The sequence below is a fragment of the Pinus tabuliformis genome, chromosome 7 (assembly GCF_031772625.1).
Source record: "Pinus tabuliformis cultivar Carrire ecotype Pingquan chromosome 7, CPIR1, whole genome shotgun sequence".
In the NCBI taxonomy this organism is placed as follows: Eukaryota; Viridiplantae; Streptophyta; class Pinopsida; order Pinales; family Pinaceae; genus Pinus; species Pinus tabuliformis.
The window spans coordinates 1,881,700,973-1,881,715,642 of NC_142293.1; positions in this window are offsets into that span (position 1 = coordinate 1,881,700,973).

Below are 14,670 nucleotides of genomic sequence, written 5' to 3' on the forward strand. Positions count from 1 at the left end.
AGTTGGCCCTTTTGTAACTGAGCTGGAACCTCTCTTCATAGTCTTCCAGGGACTCATCACTTCCTATGGTCATTTGGAAAATTTCTTCTTTAGTATCTTTTGACCTACAATAGTCTCGATACTTGTTGTTAAAGGCTTGCTGCATCTGAGCCCAAGTTGTGATGCTATTGCCAGGTAATCCCATGAACCAGCGTAGTGTTGCATCCTTGAGAGTAGAAGGGAACAGTTTCAAATTTTTCTCATCTTCTACATAGTCATAGGTTCGACAGATGATAGAAAACTCAAACAAAAAGGTGTCAGGATCTTCTGTAGTCAAAACATGGAAATGAGGTAGGGCAAAAGGGCTTATATTCTTCATTTTGGTGTCCCTATTGGTCTCCCGAATGGGAAATGTACCCTCTATTCTCTCTCCATTCCCCCTAGCATTTCTGTTTTCAGCCATTGGCTCCAAAGGAATGTTTTCTTCTTCTTCTTCCCCTATAGGTTCTTCAAATATGTCTTGTTGTTCACCTAAGGGTTCTTCTTGATCGCAGCCGCTGAAGAAGAGAGAAGGTTGGTTGTGTGAAGCAATGGGGGTGTTGGGAAAAAATTTCCTGAGTTATCTCTATTCCTACGAGGCATGAAAGGAAATCTTTTTTGGTTGGTTTTTGTTTCTTTTTCCCCACACTAATAGTACCTGCAGAAACTAAAATTGTGATTGAACAAAACAAATTGCAACTAACTGAAATGAACTTGCTGAAATGAAATTTGCAGAACTTAAGAGGAAAGAAAGGAAATGAAGAACTGAAGGAAAAGTAATGACTAGTCTACTCTTGCTGAAATGAAATTTTCAGAATTGAAAAGGAAAGCAAGGAAATGCAAAACTGAAGGAAAAGAAAGGACTAGTGTACTTTTGCTAAAATAAACTATTAGCAGAATGTTGCAATAGAAAATAGAAGAAAGTAGTAATCACAGAATACTCTGACGCTTCCCCGGCAATGGCACCAAAAAGTGGTGAGCACCAGTATTGCAGCAATAATGCTGCAACTCCTGGGCTGCCTACTTTACTCTTATCAACCTAGTAGTTCGTAACAAACTTGGAAGCATCAGTGTTGTATGCACAAGTACTAGTTCTCACTACAGGTTGTCACTTGGTTAGCCGGCGCAAGATCACTAGGAGATCAAACCAAATTCTATGGATTCCAGAAGAAGCCCTATATGTGATAAAAGGAAAGAAATATTACTCTATAGATGCTATTCTAACTGCAGAAAGGAGAAAGACTGAAATGTAAAGCAAACCTAGTAAACCCTAATTAACCAACTATTTCTACTTTTGCAAAAAGCACTATGAAAGCCATGAAAGGAATGCTATTACCTACTCAAGGAAGTAAACAACATCTAACTAAGCTATTTTTGGAAGTAAATAAGCAAAAAACATATTTTTGGATTTTTATGTATTTTTATGTGAATTTGACATGCATGTAATTTATTGTGTGTGAATGTGGCAGCGAATAGTGGTTTTGGGACTTGAGGGAATGTAGGATGGTGTGGATGGGTCCTAGGAGGTCTCAGGTGGCCTTTTGGAGGCTTTTCCCACACTCAGCCTTCAAAAGAAAGCCTACAGGAAAATCTACAGGAGGAAAACAAGGCAACTATAGGAGGCCTACAAGAGAAGGCCAAGAATGGTTTTCACTGTTTTGAGGGTGTGAGAGTGGGTGAAAAAGGTGGATGAAAGTTGGAATGAGGTGTTAGAAATCCTGTGGTCTACAATGAATCATCAAGAGAGAGGAATATGATTGGGTTTGTTCAAGGAGAGAGGAAGAAGTTCTATGGAAAAGGCAGGAAACTAAGGAAAAATTGAGGTGAGGTTTGGGCAACCTGTAGGGCCTGGATCAGATGGAGGATGTGATTGCTGATAAGCTGGCCTATGCTAGGAGAGATATGTTGCAAAGAAATAGATAGTCAACCAAGGAAAACAAGCAACAAGTGAAATGAATGCATTTAGGAAAAACAGAGTTTTGCATAAAAATGGTCTAAACTATGATCTATGAAAGGAAATGCTGAGAAATGTTGTAGGAAAGGAAAGCATGAAAGAAGACTATTAAAAATCAAGAAGTGAGCATGATGAAGAAGATCTAAAGCAAAGAAAAACTGGACTGTTAACCTACTAAAAAGCTGCAAACACTAGAAGTCCTATGAATGAGGAAAATCTGTGTTTTTGGGGCAGCAAGAGTGTCTTTGCCTCAAATCATGTTTCCAGAGGGAGGAAGAGAGGCCAAGGCACTGTTGATAGCCTTTTTAATCTTCTCTTAATCACTACTTAACCTACTACAGAAAGCACAAATGGAAGCAAACTACTAAATCATCAAAAGAAACATATTCTTAACCATAAGAGAAATACATCTAACAACAACCTAATCTACAAGCTAAAATAAAACATACAAATACAAGTAAATAGGAGCTTGGCTGCTTGGATTGGGCCCTAACCCAAGAGCTTCAACCCTATGAGGTAACTCAGTGCTAGCTCAAAAAGGATTCCATCTTTATTTTCAAAACAATAGCAAGATTACATGAAATTGTCACAAAAAATAATAAGCTCGAAGTTTGAGCAGAGTTTACATAAGAAAAAATCCAACAAAAATATGACCCTATTGAGGCCCTAGGCCCTTCTTCTTATACAAATGAAGCTACCAACAACTTTCTTAAAATCAGGGAGGCTTGGCTCCCAAAACTCAAGATAATCATCAATCATCCTCGACTTTGCTCGGCTGCCTTCTACTGCATGATTCAACTTCTTGTACTCCGAGCTGACTGAAGGGGAATTCGAAGTGAGGAGTAATAAATGGGGGGGATTCCCTCCTATAAGTCCTCTCCTTTGTCCACTTCGAGTTATTTTTTCCATTTGTCCATTGGATCCTTGACTTTGACCTCAAAACTCATCAATAATTTGCATTAAATACATGTTAGACCACATGGCACAATAAGTAACTAAACTCACTCTATAAGCATAAATATAATCAAAAAATCATACAATAAGCTAAGATAATGGTTGATTTTACTAGGTTAGGAGGTAAAATGAGCCCATATAACTACCCATTTATGAGGCTCATCACTCTCTCACTTTAAATAAAAAACACATTTAAACAAAAGTGCATAACCATAATAATTATGATCCCATGTGAGAAGCAAGACCTCTGCAATGATCAAAGTTGTGCTAATGATAACATATTTATTCAAATTCCAAATTAATCTGTAATAGTGATCAAAACAATATCACATTATAAGCACACTCACACTTTTTTTTTCACCATAGCATAAGTCCTCTCATAAACTTCTCACAACCTTTACAATTGCATGGATTTGATACTAAATTTTGGTATTATGAGTAGCCATATGAAATATTTACAAGCATACATTGACACACAAGAACTAAAATAATTATAAAATATCACAATATTTATAAAAATATAACATTGTATTAATTTACAATGATAATGTACACACCCTCAATTATATTAATACAATACATGAGGCCTCGTAATTTAGCACTGAGGCACCCAATTTTTTTTTCCAAAATGGCTAATTAGTTCAACCATCTCCACAATATCTCCATGAATATCTCCACAACTCTCTCATCTGATTTTATGTGATCTCCATCCATAACTTCTCTTGTTGTCCTCATCTTTGATGATATGTAGACTTTATTACATACAAATAAATTCGTCATATATAATTTATGAATTGTTGATTCAAGTATACCATCACATAGCATTATATCAATGTTCTATCTTATCATATATTTCTTCATTATTCAATAATTATTTGCCCTCTATGGATTTCAAATTATTATCTTTCTTATATTGTATATTCAATTTATGAACTTTGTTCATTACAATGGTATTAGAGCCAAGTCTAATCTTAGCCACTAGCCACATTATTCTAGACTTTGATCGATTTAGTATTTTTCCACACTCATTTTTTTCAAAATTTCTTTGATCTTTGTGTTATCACCAAAATTGATCATCTAGCCATAATTTACTAGATGGATCGAAGTACACCATGTAGGGCCAATTTTACCATAGTAAAATTGCTTTCACTGTAAGAAATTACTTAATAAACCACATTTGTTAAGTCATTTATAATTAAACCCATGAAGAATAATTAAATAAATCATTATTTATTTAATTATCTTCTAGGAATAATTAATTAAACCATTGTTTAACTAATATTCCTTGTCATATTTGACCTAGTTATGAGAAATAAATAGATAAATCATTAATTATCTTATTTTTATCTAGGAATAATTAATTAATCACCAATTACTTATTATTCCTTGTCAAGTTTGACTAAACCCCCTAGAAATACTTAAATAAATCATTATTTCTTTATTATTCCTTAACCATATTTCTTGAGATGATAAATAAATCATTTATTTATTTATTATTTCTAAATAAAAGTTTAAATATTTTTTCCCTCCAACCAAATATAATAAAATATTCCAAATGGTTAATTCTAGAATTTGGTTAATAATATTTTATTATTTCCCATTATTCAAGAATAACCTAATATTTTGTTATAAATAGAATGGTTTTACATTCATTCTTCACTTTTGATTATTTTCATTGTTGCACTCACTATTGTAACTCTGATTATTATCACTGTCGCACACCATTTTTCTTTTCCATTTGAGTTTTCATTGAGCTCAAACATTTTATTTGTTGGGTTTTACACATTATAGAGGAGAGAGACTCTACAAAAGCTGAAGACATTGAGGATAGCCAAGAACCCATCCCATAGAGGGGGACTGGTAACATTATTTGTTCCCTTCACAGGTGTTGTTTAATAAAATATATTCTTTATATATCTAGTTTCCATTGGATTATTGGGGTTACTTACGCTTATTTTCTTATTTCATTTTGTTGTTTAACTATTTATGTTGCATAGATCAGGGCTTTGACAGGTTTTGTTTCTATCATTTGTTGCAGATCCACACTGTTTAACAACCATTTTTACTATTAGGGTTATTTGTCATCCACAACCTAAAGTGGTTTCTTTTCGTACACCTTTGAGAAGAATACTACATAACAAATTGGCAACTCCACTGGGGATTTTCTAATTGTCGCTAATAATTGATGATTCCACTGCGTTTTTAGTTTTGACTTAGAAACGTGGGTGACCTTCAATTTTCAGCTTAGGGTTTTTCTTTTTTGGCCTCTTAATGTTGTTTACTAGAATTCTAACCCTAGATCAGTCAAATTCGTAACTTCCGCAAGTTTTATAGTTATTTCAGCAAGTCACAGGAACCAGCCACGACAAAGACAACAAATTTTCCCGAGACTTTTTGCCCAAGAACCGAGGAGAAGAAATCTTACTTTTTTGGAGGTCCAGAACACACTTTTTGGCCCAAAAAGTGTGATATCCCCCAAAACAGGTCAGTACTTGCGATTTTAGGGTTTCTAGGATTTTTTCTGATCTTTTTTTGGGTTTTGCCGAGAGGAGTTTTCTGGGTTGGTTAACCACTATCTTAACCCTCTTAGGCCTTGATCTACTCTTTTTGGCTTGTCGAAGTTGAATTTAACCCCTTAGGGCTTCTAGTATGCTTCCACCTTTATAGGATAAGTTTATCCGAATAAGAAGTTTGAGTTTTTGCAGAACTTTCATCCATATTTTCTAGATTTGTACCTTCCTTCTTCAGATCTTCAAAGATTGGTTGTTTCCGTTCAGAGTTCCCTCTTGAACCTTGTTTGGTCATTTACCCTAGGGTGCCACAACTTTCCCTAGGTTTCACACCCATCTCCCTATCTTTTGCAGCGATTTTCCTCCCTGTCGTTTTGCTATTGTTGCACCACCTTCCAGCAACATCGTGTCATTTGATCCCAGTCACACCGACACTTAGATATCTTAGACTTTTTTTTGTATTTTTAGTTGATTTCACCACCAACCAGCACAATGTTTGCAAACCCAATTTGGGTGGCGTTTTGATAGTTGATTTGTTGTTTATTTTCTTTTTTTAATTTCAGTATATTTCAGAAATATTTTTCTTTTTTCAAACACATCTGGGATTAATTAATAAAAACACTGACACACACAAGTGAAGGGCACTTTGTTTACACCGCCAAGCCAAGACTCAACTTAATTAATTTATCTCCCCACATAGAGACAAAGACATTTTGTTTACCCCCCTTCACCATTTCCTTGTCACTTGTATCTTACAACCATTGCGCCACCAAGGCATTTGTCACGGAGACTCTTAGGCCTTCATCCCTAGTTTCCTCTTGGATGTATTACTCCTCCCCGCAGGGTTCAAGTTCATCCTCCCCCAAGTCCCCATACCAACTCTTCTTCTAGTTCATCTGATTCCTCATCTGATTTCGAGCCTCCTTCATCGCATACCATGGGCCCACTGCAAGTGTAAGAAACCAACCTAGTGTTGGCTTCAGTTCTACCTCGGTAGTCACATCTAGTGGAACCGTTATAGGAACCATTCTGGCAGCTCCAATGCTACCTTTCATGGTTGAGTTAAGACTCGGATTTTAGCGAGTTGATTAACGACTCTATACACCATGATGCTGGTTGGCCAGCTATGCCGACTAAGCTTCCCTCCGACATTCCCAAGTTTTAGGGTAATTCTGGAGAGGACCCCACCAATCACATCCGATTCTTCCATATGTGGTTTTCATCGAATTCCATTCGTCTTCGGTTGTTCCAACGCATGCTCACTGGAGATGTTGAGAAGTGGTATGTTTACCAGCCCACCGCTTCTCATTCCACTTTCACGACATTTGCTAAAGAGTTCCTTTCATACTTTTAGTTACCTCTCCAATACGACACCAGTTCAGAGCTCTTGATCGCATTTTGTCAGTCCTCTACCACCCATCTTTCTGATCATGTTGAGGAATGGTGTAGAAGGAGGAGCATGTGCCATGCCCTGCCCTTTGAAGAATGTGTCCACCTTGATTAGTTTCTTAGGACCCTTTTAGCGCCTATTGCCAAAGATGTCACATCTCGCTTTCCTCAGATAGAGGAAGAGGCTTTCCAGACTGCTCTGAGATATGATTTGATTTATGCTCAATCCGATTATGTCCATACCATTATACCAGAGCTCCCTCATCCTGGTGGTTCAAATGCACTAAGGGCATCTCACACCACCGACAATATCATTAGAGCTATTTCACATCCTTCACCATATACTCAGTAGAGTTATGGTTATCCACAGGGGGGCACCAATTCCTCCAACACTTATGCCCCTCCTGCTAGAAACATGTATTCAGGAAAAAACACATATTATGAATTTACCCAACCACATCAACAGATGTCAGGGCCAGCTAGTACTCAACCTGTATACCAAATCGTTGCCCCCTCGCCATCTTACATGTATGCACCACCGAGCTCTTTGCCCCCCCAAGCATTAGCGCCACAACCTCCCATGCATCCTCAACCCTAATAGCCACCGCCCCATCGGGGTCAAGTGTTTGCACAACAAAGTGTGACTAATCCCCAAAATTTGAAAAAAAATAATAAGGGGAAGGGTAACAAGGGTAACCAGGGTAACTAACGTAATGAATCCCAGGGGAACCAGTCTAACACTAACAACCAGCAATAGGGCGACCAAACCAAGTAGAACAGGTTATTTTTGCGAACAAGATTGTGCATGTTGTGGTGTACATGGCCATTATACTCATGAGTGTCTCCTCTTACCCCATATGTGCCAAATGTGGGAAGTCCAAGCAACTTCTAGAGGTCAACCACCTATGCAAAAATCACCTCGGAATCCTGTGCCATCTCAACCAGCCGTGCTCACAAATCCTTTCCCTCAGCAAGGATTTGTTGCTGCTCAACCTTAGAAATGATTTGTTGCTGCTCAACCTCAGCAAGGTGAAGCAGTCCACCCTCCCCAAACTTCTATTCCTCGTTACTACTAGATCCTCATGATGAATTCTAATGAGGTCAATACCTCCGATATCAACTTGCAAACTTGGTCGTGATAATATGACAAGCCATCATCTTCATCCGCAACTAAGACCAAAATGAAAGCATCTACTGAGCCTCTTATGACACCAAATGCTTCGTTAGATATCCCTCAACCTAAAGTTGAGTCAATTCCTAAGATATCTAAGGGACCATTACACCATAATGCAACTTCTAACTGAGTTTCCCATACATACAATATAGTAGATGACTTGGTGCAATCACCTGCTTCCATGTCAACACTAGAGGTTCTCCAGTCGTGCCCATCTCAAAGAAATCTCTACTAATTTCTTTGAGTGTAGTAGATCCTTCATACAATCATTTGATTGTCTTTCCTGTTGATACGTTAGAACATCCTCCATTACCTCCATCTGTTTCTTTCCAGATACTAGTCCAAGTCCATAATTCCATCATTTCCCAATGTATTATTGAAAAAGGTGCATCCACCCACGTGATGTTTGTTGCCATTTGGAAGCAACTCAATTCACCTGAATTGTCCCCATCCACCATCAGTTTGCCTGCTTGGGACGGTCACCCCTCCCAGCCTCTCGGCATGTATCGTAATTGTCCAGTGACTCTTGTAGGTGAGACTGTTCATGTAGACATTGAGGTTATTGATGCCCCTCTAGATTAAAACATTATATTGGGTCATAGTTACACTTATGCCATGTTAGTTGTCGCATCTACAATTTTCTACAAGATGTGCTTCCACCATGAAGGGAAGATCATCACCATCGATTAGTTTACATACTATGAGCCACCGTCCTTGACCTCTCCTAAGTCCATTATCTCATGGATGTTCGGAAAGCATTCTGCCACCCATTTCACTGGTGTTTCACCCAGAGTCTACAAATATTTCACCTTGTTGGGTGCTCTCCCCGTCCTCCCCCTCCCATCTCTAAGCCCAACTCATCGAGTGTTTGCATGTTACAAGCATCACGAGCTGCTTAAAAGTAGTCTGGTACCTCTTATCAACAATCAGCTCCACAAGTTGTTTTCTTTCCACAGGGGGGCACAAGAGAGCTTAGTCATTTATCTAGCCCTGTAACGCCCATTGTTTCTCTACACCAAGAGAAATTTTCAGAGCTCACAGATTTTGCCAATGCATCTACAATATTCTTCAAAGTGTCCGCTGATGAGCCCCAAAAATGGGTAACTTATTGGGCTCATTTTGCCTATTATTCTCGATTAATCCACCATTCTTCATAGTTTATGCATGCTTTTGAATATATTTATGTTAATTGAATGAATGAGAATGGTCACTTGACCATGAAGTCTAATACGTGCTTATTGCAAATTTTTGGACATCTTTTGGACCAAGGTCAAGCATTTATGAGCTAGCCGACAGCCAAATATGAGGGAAAAAGGCTGAGGATTGGTAGGAAGGGTGTCTCCTACACTAAATGACCCCTTTCTTGAGTTCTCCACCATCAGCTCGAAGTTCAACAACCCACCAAAGATGATTTCCAGGGGCAGCCGAGAAGATTTTGTGAAGTGGCTGATTAACTGCAGTTTTGAGTAGCCAGGCCCCTCAATTTAAGGAGGGCTGTTGGAGGTCCTCGTGGTGCATAAGTAGGAAGGCTTCAAACCTTGGTATTTTTGCTCTGAACAGTTGTTTTTCGCACTTTGGTGCTGCTCTGCCTTTCAACTCATTTTCGAGATTTTTCCATAAACATTTTTGTGACAAGATTATTTTTTGAGTAATGGAGATAAATTTCACTTTGCACCAGCTCTGAGCTTTTCTTAGGAGGCTGTAGCTCTTGGGGTTGTTCCCAACCCAAGTGCCAGTACCTCCTTTATGTACTATTGTGTGTTTTCTTTGCATTCATAGAATAATTTCTGCTATTTAGGTTAAGATCTTGCTTTTTTACTTAGGTTTCTTTTGATGATTAAAATAGTTTCTCATGCTTCAGGTTGATTTCACAGTTTGATAATATAAAATCTCTGCAAAAAGGCCACCAAGCAATCCCTGATCTCAGCTCTCCCTCCTTGGCACCATGAGATGAGACCAAGGCATACTTGTTGCCACAAAAACATTGTTTTTCCTTTCAATGCAATTGCAAGTGTTAGATTTTTAGTTGGAAAAGTTGATACCAGTTGTGCTTGCATATTTATATCTATTCTTGCTTAGGTTTCCATAGTTATCTTGCATGATTTCCTGTTCACAACTTGTTGTTCATCATGTTTCTGGTTTTTAGGTCAGATTAGGTCAAAGTAGATAGATCTTTGATTTTTCTAGTCTTTCTTTGATTAGATTTGAGAGATATTGTGCAGATCACCTGTAATACATCCTTGCCTATCCTTCCTTCATCACACAACCTGCTCCAACCCCAAATTCCAGATTCCTTCCCTTCATTTGCCACACTTTGCCGATTTGACCTAATTTCTACATTTTTGTGAAACATTCTCCCTCCATCCTTGAACAAATCCAACCATCTTCATCACTCCTTAGCCTCATTTACCAGTTCCTAGACCTATTCACATCCTCATCCATCCTCCATTTCCACTTTCCCGCCATTTTTCCTCCATCAACCCTCAAAATCCTTTCTCAGCTCTTCCTGTAGAACCCCTGCAGACTTCCTATAGAAGATCACGTGAGCCGTTTCTCAAGATCTAATCATTGTAAAACTATCTGGAAGGGTGCTAGGGACCCCTTAGGCCCTCTTCCCACCTTCCCAACCTTCTACAAATGTCCACTCCATTTCCTTTCACCAATAAACCCCTGCACAGTTAAAAATAGTTAAAGCACATGCATAATAATTCTGTAAAATTACTCAAAAATAAAAAAAGATGTGTTTTCCATATTTTCCTTCAAAAGTAGCTTACTCACATGCATTTCACCTTTCCATGATTTGATGGCATCCATTTCTGCAACTTTCATCTCTTTTCTTGCACCAGTAGGGTTAGTCGGTAAAACTAGGTTTTGCATTTCCTTTCAGCTTTTAGCTTCTTTCTACAAGAAATTAGACTCCTTTGAGTTAGCTTTCATCCATGACAGTTAAAAGCTTCTTCTAAGAGCTCATAGAAGTTGGCTTAAGCTTCTAGCGAACTTGTGCCAGCTAATCAAGTGACAGCCTGTGGCAAGAGCTAGTACTTTTGCATACAACACCATCGCTTCCAAGTTTGTTACGAACTACCGGGTTGATAAAAGTAAAGAAGGGAGTCCCAGGAGTTGCAGCATCATTGTTGCAATACTGGAGGCCACCATATTTTTGGCGGCGTTGCTGGGGAAGCCTCAAAGTATTTGTAATTGCTACTTTTCTTCTATTTTCTACTACAACCTTCTGCTAAGTAGTTTATTTCAGCAGAGTAGAGTAGTTGTTTCATTTCAATTTCACAATGTCATTTCCGCAAGAGTAAATTAGACATTTCCTTCTTTCCTAGACTATCCTTTCAATTCTGCAAGTGTAGATTAGCTTTTCCATTCTGCAATTTCAATTCTGCAAGCGTAGATTAGCATTTCCATTTTGCAATTTCATTTCCGCAAGTGTAGATTAGCATTTCAATTCTGCAAGCGTAGCTTAGCATTTCATTTCTGCAATTTCATTCCAGGAGCATAGATTGGTCATTTCCTGGTTTCATTTCAATTCCGCATTTTCATTTCAGCAAGATAGATTTTAGTTAGTTGCAGTTCAATCTATTTCAATTTTGCAGGTACAAGCAGAAAAGACACAAAAATCAACCAAAAATATTTCATTTCATGCCTCGTAGGAACAGAGACAATACAGGAAAATTCTTACCCAACACCCCCACCACATCACTGAGTCACCCTTCTCTCTTCTTCGGTGGCAGTGATCCAGAAGAACCTATAGGTGAACCTCCAGAGATATACGAAGATCCTATAACAGAAGAAGAGCAAGAAAACATTCCTCCTGAGACCATGGCTGAACACAAGAACGGTATAGGGAATGAGGAGAGAATAGAAGGTGCCTTTCCCATCCGAGAGACAAATGGGGACAAAAAATGAAAAACATAATCCCCTCAGCCTTACCTCACTTCCATGGATTGACCACTGAAGACCCTGATACCTTCTTGTTTGAGTTTGTTGTCCTTTGTCAAACTTATGACTATGTAGAAGATGAGAAAAAGTTGAAACTCTTTCCCTCTACCCTCAAGGATGCAGCACTACGTTGGTTCATGGGGTTACCTAGAAACAGTATCACAACTTGGGCTTAGATGCAGCAAGCCTTTAACAACAAATACCGGGATTACTGTAGGTCAAAGGAGACGAAGGGAGAAATATTTCGAATGACCATGGGAAGTGATGAGTCTTTGGAAGACTATGAAGAAAGGTTCCAACTCAGTTATAAAAGGGCCAGGTGCACACTTGACCCTAAATCTTTGAAGCTGGTTCTGCTCTGAGGAGTCCCTGAAGACCTTCTAGATACCCTCCATTTGCTAGCTGGAGGAGACATCTACCAACTACCTTCTATTGACATAAAGACTGTATTTAGAAACCATTCTAGGGTAGCCTGGAAAAGAGGTAGGGGGAATCCACTTTCAGCTAGTGCCACTTCTCCAAACATTAGTTTACAAATCAGATGGAATACCTTAAAAGTTAGGTGAGACAGACCATTGCCATGCAACTGGATACTTTCCGAATCCAGCAGAGGAAAGAGGAAGCTGAGAGGGCTTTGGCCATCTTTTGTCCCAGATGCACAAGGAAGCATCCTAAGAACGAGTGTCCATTGCACTCAGTAGAGGTATGTTTCGTTTGTGAGGAATACCACCCTACAAACCAGCGCCCAACCTTACCTGGACTTAAAGCTATGTACCAAGGGGCTGAAGGAGCCACCAAACCACTCTACTTCCTCAACCAAAGGAGGCCACATGGATCCAGACCTTACCAATAGGGGGATGCAAGGGACATCCCAAACTTATTACAACCCCAACCAATCCACTCACATACCTTCTTGGGGTCCCCCTGCTCATCCTTCCTGGTCTGCACCCTCTCCTTGGTCATATCCATCTCAATACCATATTCAACTTGCTTCTCATTCATTTCATTCTCATGTTCAGCCACAACCTCAGTGGAATGCACCACAACAGGGGTGGAGGCCCCAGTACAACTTTCCTTCCGCAATTTTGCCTCCACCACCTGCTCAACCACAACCATTACCTCCTGCTCCTCCAATACAACCTCAAATTCATGCTCAACCAAACCCGAACCCCAATAACAAATAGGCCCAGTAGGTATACACTCGAGAGACAACATGCCCTACCTATGGTGTGGAGATTCAGGAGATCAACCTACAATCTGGGAAGGTCCTCCCAGATAGCCAACCTCCTCCTAAGGAGGATGAAGTAGAGGAACATGAAAATGAACCCAAAGCCATTCCACCCTTTCTTGAGAGACTAACTGGAAACATGCAACCAAACCTAAAAGAGACTGAGCTTCTGGGAGAACTTAAACAGTTGTGTGTAAAAATACCACTTCTCCAAGCCATCAAAGATGTACCAATCTACAACAAATTGATAAAAGAGAAGTGTTTCAGGCACCCAGGCAGGCGCAAGAGAGATGCCCCAACTATCAATGTCATAGGACAACTTTCCGACCTAATGTTGGGACAAGTAATATGTCCAAAATATTTGGACCCTGGGAGTCCTGTAGTGGATGTCCACATCAATGGCACCATAATCCCCCACACCTTGATTGATCTAGGGGCTACCATTAATGCGATGACCAGGGACACTATGCTCAAACTTAACCTTCAGGGTTCCGTAAGAAAGACATCGACAATACTGCAGTTAGCAGACCGTTCCACCGTGACTCCCGAAGGGATTGTGGAAGATGTCCTAGTCTCTGTTGATTCTTGGGAGTACCCTACTGACTTTTTGGTCCTTCAGCCAAAGGAAAAACTCACTGGATGCCCTCTCATTTTGGGAAGGCCTTGGTTAGCTACTGCAAATGCTTACATCAGTTGTTGAGCTGGGAGCATGACCATTAAGAATGGGCCAATGTCCAAACAGCTAGTCCTATATCCTCCTGCCCAACCTTTGCTCGAACATGACTTACCTCTCTAGTTGGAGGAGGAAGATGAGGATGAAGTCTACTCTGCACTAGTGTGCACCATGGAAGCCACCAGGGGAGGTCCTCAAACCGAGGATGACCTTATTGAGAATTTAATTCAAAATCCACCTCCCAATGTGCTACCATTAGAAGAGTTGGTAGGAGACACCCAAGCCAGTGCTTTAGTGGATCTCTGTGTGGCTGATCCGACCTCTTCCCGAGTTAAGAATGTGGAATTTGGCCCTGAAAGAACCTTGAAGATCAACTCATCCCTATCTCCCTCTCAAGAGAAGGAGCTATGTAGCTTATTGAACCGCCATTTGGATGCTTTTTCTTGGAGCTATAAGGAGATGAAAGGAGTCCACCCTTTAGTCTGTACCCATCACATTTACATTAAAGAGGATTGTAAACTAGTCAGGCAACCTCAGAGGAGAATGAATCCAGCCCTTAAGGACATTCTCAAAGAAGAATTGCCAAAGTTGTTGGATGCAGGATTCATCTATCCCATCTCTGACAACAAGTGGGTTTCTCCTCTGGTGCTCATGCCCAAGAAAAACAGGAAGTGGAGAATCTATGTAGATTATCGAGAACTTAACAAAGCTACCAAGAAGGACCATTTCCCTTTGCCTTTCATAGATCAAGTGTTAGATGGCTTGGTAGGGAAGAAGTTATTTTCCTTCCTAGATGGATTTAGCGGGTATAATCAGATCCAA